Below are 8,088 nucleotides of genomic sequence, written 5' to 3'. Positions count from 1 at the left end.
GTTTTCGTTTTCGTTCCTTGAACCGGTTCAAAGCCCTGGTTAAATGTAATGTTTTATAAAATGTTTAATGTAAGTTAGAATTAAAGATTAGATGAATTTCCCACCTGTCATGAAATTCAGTGAAGGTTTACGCCTCCATGACCGAGTCCAAATACTTTATGTCAAACATCTGTCCCTAAAATTACAAGTTAAAAGCTGTTCTGATATATTTTGGGTCTCATATTTGGATAATCACATTCAGTTTGATATTTTAAGATATGTGTGCCACTGCGGCCCTGAAATGATATTTCATTACATTTATTTAGCAGACGCCTTTATCCCAAGCGACTTACTAGTAAGTAAGTCAATGAATAAAGTAAAACAGGTCGACTAGAGAGTAGAGTGCCCTGTTCAGAGTCTCATCGAGCTCTTCTATTGAAATACAAAAGTTTGCCCCTCTCTCCACCCTCCTTATTCTCAATTTTCCTTTTTTCCGCAGGTGTCAGAAGAGATTTCATGGCCTGTGCGTGTGTGTGAATTTGCCACACCCCTTTTGAGTGCTAATTTACCCTTTTAGGTTTAATCTCCCAGTGAGTGGCTTTCCTCGCCCTTTAATTAGGCTATGGGGAGTCGACACCAACACTAAACACACACACTTAGACTTTGAGACATGCACGCAGATCATTTCTTGCTACCACACACACACACACACACACACACATACACACACACACACACACACACACACACACACACACACACACACACACACACACACACACACACACACACACACACTATATATATATATATATATATATATATATATCTATATGTACACACCCACTGAAATGCTGCAGTCCCAGACTTGAGACACGCTTTGCTAAGACAGTCCTCATCAGCCCTCTGTGGACTTCTTTCACACTCTGGCTCCCTTCAGCTGCCCCAGTCACCAAGACAGGACAGAGAAAAAAAGGGAGGGACAATAAGGAAGGAGGAAAAAGTGAGATATTCTGCACTTGTGAGAGGACAGAAAGAGGTGCTGGTGGTGAAGTGATTTGTCTCGGAACCTTTTCTCTTTCAAATCTATTTGTCAAGTTAAAGCGGCATTACAGTAAGTCACATCAGACTTTGGCAGACCCAAGTGGCAGGAGGAGATAGATGTTTGGAATTTTTTTCAAAGTTTAAAAGACGTCGCGGCTCATTTATTTTCTAACGGGTGATGTGTACTCATTGAACCCAAATAATGTGGCGAAAAACATCTCTGCAACGGATTGGGCCAGGCGCTCTCTCATGCTTTCACTCATTAGTCTCATCACTAAGTTTTTTGATTTAGGAGAAAAGCATAAAACTCACAGCCTCAAGTTGGTACATGAAATCCTCTTTTTCCCCTTTCATCAAAAGGGGAAAAAGCCTTCACAGTAAAGGGTGTTATGGACAGAAACATCTGAGTTCTATCAATCAAACAGATGAAAAAAAAAGGAAGATCTTTGCTCTCTGGATTTTCACCCTAATTAGTGTCCCTTTTCTCTACAAGTGCATTATTAGAATACCACCTTTACCAGTGCTTAACTTAACAGTGAAACTCCTCTCTTCCACTTCTCTTTACCCTCTTTTACTCTCATTGCTCTGAAAACAGACCACAGATTTTCCCAAACAAAACTGGGCACTAAAGAGGGAAATACAATAACAGCAGTAGTGATAGTGGCTTGTTATGTTGGAAATAAGAGGGCACTTAATTGGGGTCTGATAGTCTAATAGGCAGCCCCTCTGATTACCAACTCTGCACATTGGCTTAAATTAGCCCACTGATGAGCAGCCAGGGGATTCAATTATGCTAGGGGAGAAATAAGGGGCCCTAATAGGCCACTGTATCAGGAAACATGGGACTGGGCTGGGCTAAAGCGTTGGTAATTGGTTGTTTAGTTGGGAAAGTTGAGTCTGTTGGTAATTAGAGATGCCAAGACGTTTGGAGAGCCACCAACAGACAACACATGGAGGCTAGAGAGAGGCGAACGGAGGAAGAAAAGGGTTCTTTGCACAGTAAAAGGGGCAAAGGTTGTGGTGAAGATCTTAGAAGTGCACTTCAGCCAATGAGGGTGTAGATAAGGGAAAACATGTTGGTACTAGGAGCTGTGTTGACTCAATAAAGGTCGAGACGGGGCAAGCTGGGCTAAAAGAGAGAAATCAGCAGTCTCGGTTGTGTCACAACCTCCTCTCCTTAACAAATTCTGCTTCCTTAACAAATTCTGCTTCTCTTTCTTATGTTTTTTTTAAAGATTATTTTTGGGGCTTTTCCGCCTTTATTTGATAGGACAGCTAGGTGAGAAAGGGGAGAGAGCGGGGAAAGTCCTGCAGGAAATTATCACAGGTCAGATTTGAACCCTGGACCTCTGCATGGAGGCATAAACCTCAAAGTACATGTGTGCCTGCTCTAACACACTGAGCCAACCCAGCCACCTCTTATCTTTTAAATTTTTGTTTACTCAACTTTCTCATTAAAAAAACAAAAAGAAAAAATCACTTATTGTTTTTCTTTCTTTCCTGTCTTAAGACAGGTTAGCTGTTGGCTGTAGCTGGATATCTACAGTGTCTGAATTGAGGGGAGAAGGAGGATTGAATTATGGATGAGGCTTTATGGGAGCCGGGGGCCTGTCTGGTCCCATATTCACTGTCCCATACAGGAGGAGCAGCCCTGCCCGCCAGCATCCCCACCACACGTCACTCACACAAGGTGTTGGTGTGTGGCTACGTGAGCGCATCTGTCTAAGTACTGCATGTTTACGTGAAAGCATACTCCTTTGTTCTGACAAACGGTCTTGCAAACATACAGTAAATATTTTTTTCCTTTTATCTATTGATTAAAAAAAAGAAGTTCAGTGTTTGATGTGCGCTGACACATTATAAACAATCCCTTTAGGATGTCTAGTTTATGTAATTGATACACACTAGGTAATTGGTGTCCCAACAAAAGGAAAAGTAGCTTTCAGTGTTGGAGCTGGAGTCTCAGAAGACATTTGGCCATTATCTAATGTAAGATTTTATAACTAAACATCATCTCTACATGTGGTTACGAAACTATTTACTGTTATTCTCCTTCTTGTACCCTTGCACACCCGACATTCTCTTATAAACAACAAAGGATGTAGCATTAGACTAAAAACCCAAGCAGACTAAACAGCTGTATCCCTTTTTCCTGCTATCATGCTGTGCAACTCTTAGGCTGTGGCCTACATAAGCCATCTGCAACTTTTTTCAGAATAGTGCAACATAAGCAAGCACCTAAGATAACTGTGCCATTGCAACACCAGGGAGCATACAGTATATCAAGTGTCATCAATCTGCCTCAAATTTTCTGACAGTGACGGAACATGTCCAGAGGCTCAGACAGAGGCAGAGGTTGACCCAGTCTGTCAATGATACAATACTTCCAGTCATCATTTACCGTGTGGGAAAAGAAATCTGTCTGTGATGGCCTAAAGGTGGCAAACTCTCAATGTAGACATCACTTCACATTCGGAGCAAACAGAAACCCACTGAATCTACGTCTACACACTGATTGGATAGGACTTGTCAGTCAAGGCTCTGAATGGCCACTAAACGGCTGAGCGGAGACACCTGGATTGATGCCAGTAGGAAGGAAATGGGAGAAGAGGATGAAACAAAAGGCCGTTTGTTGTGGCTGATGTGTGATAAATGCCGCCGGTTGAAGGAGTTTTCACGCTTATTGGAGCAGGTCATTATGCAGGAATTGCTGCTTGCTCAGCCAAGACCGGCCCTGTATTGGTTTACTAAGACACATGCATCCAACGGTGGGCCATTTGTCCTTAAATTGTGTAGGTAACCCTCTTGTGCGCACACAAACACAAACACACACGCGCCAAAGTGAGCCATTCAGGACCAGATGTAGCTGAAAGGTGTTCCTCCATGGGGGAATTATCCAATTAACACCCAACACTGGCTTGAGCTAATCTTCAAGTTCATACATGTAGGCTTGCTGAGGTTGCTTTGTGTGGTCGGGGTATATCAGACATGATCGGGACAGAATAAAAAAACAAAGGCGCCAAATATAGTTAGTGTTGAAAAACTGAAAAAAGGCATACAGGGCGACATTTGTTAATATTTTAAGCCAGACTGGATCTTGAGAAATGGTCAGAAAACTGTATAGGATGCGTTTTCTATTTGTTTGAACAGCAGAGCTCAATTTCCCCACTCTTTTCTTTCCTGGTAAAAATAAATTGTTGGCTTCCCGTTAAGCCAATAAATGCCTCATTGTTGACTTCGTAAGATACAAATCAGAATTGCTAAATCTAAGCTTTGACAGAATCAGCACAAAAATCCACCCTCTGACTTTACATTGTACAGAACAGAATTCCTTTTGTTTCATTAATGCCTATCATGCGAATGCAACATAAGGACGGTGACACAAAGACGCAGGTTCATCACTAACGCTGACGACTTGATGTCCTATAGGTGGTGTTTTTTTTTAAACTGTGATGCATTGTTTTCTTCACATATTTTCCAACACAGAAACGTGTCACATATAACACATTGTTATTAGAAACAGATGTTGATTTTATCGTCAGTGTCTGTGGCTTCTTTCACAACGTCGACACAGTGTCATACGCGCCAGAATACCAGGACACATTTGCATGACATACACACCTGTCCTCCGCAATCCAACACGCCACTGGAACACAATAGGCAGGTAAAACTCAGGAGAGTAATGTTTCATTACATGATGAACAGAAGGTGAACGCGAGGGAGGGGAGCCGGGGAGGCACACAGATGCATAACTTAAGTAAAAGCCATCCAAACCCATATTTGTTTACAGATTTGTTTAATAAGGAAAAAATATATGCAAACAAATGAATTTGCCTGTGGTTGTAACTGCGTATTACGATCATCACTTACAAGGCCAGGTCTCCCCCAGCCCTCTACAGTAGCTATCCATCATGCATTATTAAGGAAAATGGAAACTGCATAAAGCAGCAACAATGCCTTGAAGTTTTTTTATTTATTTTTCATTTAAAAAAAACATAAAAATAAAAAAAAAGCAGTACTCAGTTGCTGTTAGCTAATTACAAAGCATTTGATCGCTATGCCCTCAAGATGTGCGATTATAACCTTGGCTAAAAAATATAATTCACAATTTTAAATTGTGGGATGAAGATGCTCTGACAAAGCTCATGGTGGTGTCTCACCTGTGTGTGTGTGTGTGTGTGTGTGTGTGTGTGTGTGTGTGTGTGTGTGTGTGTGTGTGTGTGTGTGTGGGTGGTAACATAGTTTGGGGTACTGAACAGGACAAAAGGCTGATTTAACAAAGCCATGCCCTAAAACCACAGCTGACCTCGTGGGGAGGATAACAAAGAAAGAAGGGAAACACACTATTTCCCAAGGCTGTTTAGTCATAGAGTAGTTGCAGCATTTTAACTAGAAAGTCTGGTAGAGCAGTAATTTAGCAAAGTGGGCAGCGCTCTGAGAGGTACCTGTAGCTCTAGTTCTGTTACAGTGCTATCTATGTTGAGATCACACACACACACACACACACACACACACACACACACACACACACACACACAGCCACTTCTTTGTGGCATATCTCTCTGCGGATCGCACAAGGAAGACAATTGTCATTACCATTTTATTAAAATGTGTCCTATCAGCAGCATTTCCCCCTCACATATCTAACCTCTTTCTTCCTTCTTTTTTTCCCCTCTAATTCTATTCATCATTCCCCTCCATCACTTGCTGGGTCTAATTCCCTCTCTTCCTTCGTTTGCAAAGGACCTCTGCTTTCATCCTTGAGAAGGGCTTTAATTCGAAGTGTGACGCTGAATAAAGAAGGGAAGACGGAGCGCATGCAAGAGAGAGAGAGTGAGAGAGCGATATGGAAAGACAGAGCAGCAGTGGAGACGTTTGGGTGTCAATCAATCCGGCGCGAGGGGATGCAAGGGCCCGTGACTAGGGTGCGTTTGATCTGTGTCTTTCAAAGGAGGAACAGCGGGAAGGGCCATCACAGATGATTTGCCTCTCGCTGCTGGCCCTGGTGCCACTCTGACAGAGAGCAATCACAAGCAGGTTAATTCAACATCTACCTTCTTAATCTTTTTTTCCCCCCGTCTCTTTCTTTTGGTCTCGTTCTGTCTACTTAGATTAAAAACACTGCTCTTTCCGCCACCACCCCACCTTCCTGTTCCCTCTTTTGAAAGAGGGAGAAAGATCACAAGTGTACTTTCAATGCCTTTTGAAACCACCTATAGTTTGACTGCGTTGGTCAAAATCATAATAAATAAAATAGTTTCCTGCAGTCCTGCAATAGTTCGTTTACATGTGCAAACTGTAATGCATCAAGGAAAGCGAAGTGGGATCACCATCAGCTGCATTTTAGGATAATGTCTTTTGCGGTCATTCTTTGGTATCATATCTGTGGTGTGCTAGGACCAGAATAGGAATTAGGTCATGACGACACCTTGAAAACATGCTCCCTAACTTGACTGAAGGGGGGACGATATGTTTCCTCCAGATGACTGAAAGCCCCAACGTACGTTGCTTGCTATGGTTATGGCAGTAAGATCATAGCCACACTTAAGATGAAGCCACAGAACTGGCCCTTGACACCGAGAAAACTATCTTTCTTTACATGGTATAGCTGTTATGATATCATGTAGCTTAACAGATCACACTGGGAGGGGGCTACGAAACAAAAGGAATCTTTTCACCAAAGGTCAGCCATGCATAAGGACAAACAGAGGTGAGGAAAATTCTGGGGTGAAAGGGTAAGAAGAAGCGTAAAAGATGTGCTTTGGTTAAAGGTGAGAGGGTATGGAGAATATGAAGGAGGCAGGTGTTTTAAAGAATAGTTGAAGGTAAAAGGGGTGTGCTGGGAGGTTAAGGGCATGGAGTAAAGGAGATTAAAGATAGAAGTTGGTCATTGAATTTGAAGAACAGAAATTATACAAAAAAAATAAGCCTGTTTGAGAAATTGAAAAACTAAACTTTTCAGAGTCAGCACAAAGACACAACTCCAGATCCATTCAGTTTCCACAGGAAATAAACCACAGTACTGCCGGAATGCAGCCATTTTCCAGTAATGTCCCTGCCTGGCCTCTTTCCCATGGTGCTCTCCTCTAACTCTACTGCTTTTATGGAAGGTCAAAGGGATAACAGGATAAAGGCTGTCCTCTCTGCTCCTCTGAAGGACAAGCACTTGGCCGATTGGATTTGGTGGCCTTCAAGGACAAAGGAGGAACACTGGGATACAAAGGAACCAATAGGAGGAACACGATTTCATCTGTCTCTATGGCCTGAGTGATTGGCAGGGATGGCTAGGCCAGCAGTCTTTTAATGCTGCCTCTTTGTGGCTGGGTGCCCTCCATCAGCACTGAATAGCAAGACTCGATCCGACAAAAACACACTCACAGATTCTGGGAGATCTGACCTCTGTGGAATGACAGAGCCAGGGCAGGGTTGGGGGGGCAGCCAGGTGGTTTAATTCAGTGGAAAGATTTCAAACGATTTGTATACGGGTATGTATTGTACGTGTTTATGTTGGTGTGCACATTACACATTGGAATGCAGAAAACTAGTGAGGCAAGTTAGAAAATGCAAGATGTAGGGCGCAAATGATTGGAGTAGCAAAAACAATTCTGGATGGGGAACATAATAAGTTCCCAGCTACTGCCCTCAGGAAGGCACTTAAATGAGCAGTCTACTGATTTAATATGGCACTTACATACATTTGGGGATAACCAACAATACAGATTTAAAAGCAATGGTCAAGAGCAATAGCAAGTAACAGCAATACATATAAGAAAAAGAGATATCCTGACTCTTACTTCCTAGAATGGGTGAAGTTCCAGAACTACTGGATCCTACACTTCCCATAATACAACTAAGTTGCATATTTTGTAAGATCTTGTCTGACAAGTTGAGATCAATCAATGAAATCAATCAAAGTTGTTTGTTAAAATTTGCACTTGTAAAAATAAAAATTTGCACTTGCAAAACATATTCACACACATGTGATCTGAATTTGAAGTCACACAAAGACAAAAAACACGAGAGCTTGTAAAAAAAGATTTGAACTTGTAAATTGAAATTTGCACT

The 8,088-nt window shown here is 42.0% G+C and overlaps 1 protein-coding gene across 2 annotated transcripts in view; it reads right to left on the bottom strand.

The window, feature by feature from the left end:
- znf407 (zinc finger protein 407) overlaps positions 1-8,088 on the bottom strand; it is a 160,666-nt gene that overhangs the window by 43,645 nt on the left and 108,933 nt on the right. The gene's annotated exons all lie outside the window — the stretch shown is intronic.

Source organism: Etheostoma spectabile, chromosome 6, assembly GCF_008692095.1.
Source record: "Etheostoma spectabile isolate EspeVRDwgs_2016 chromosome 6, UIUC_Espe_1.0, whole genome shotgun sequence".
NCBI lineage: Eukaryota > Metazoa > Chordata > Actinopteri > Perciformes > Percidae > Etheostoma > Etheostoma spectabile.
The sequence above is the reverse complement of the archived record's forward strand: the minus strand, read 5'-3'. Positions and strand labels throughout refer to the sequence as shown.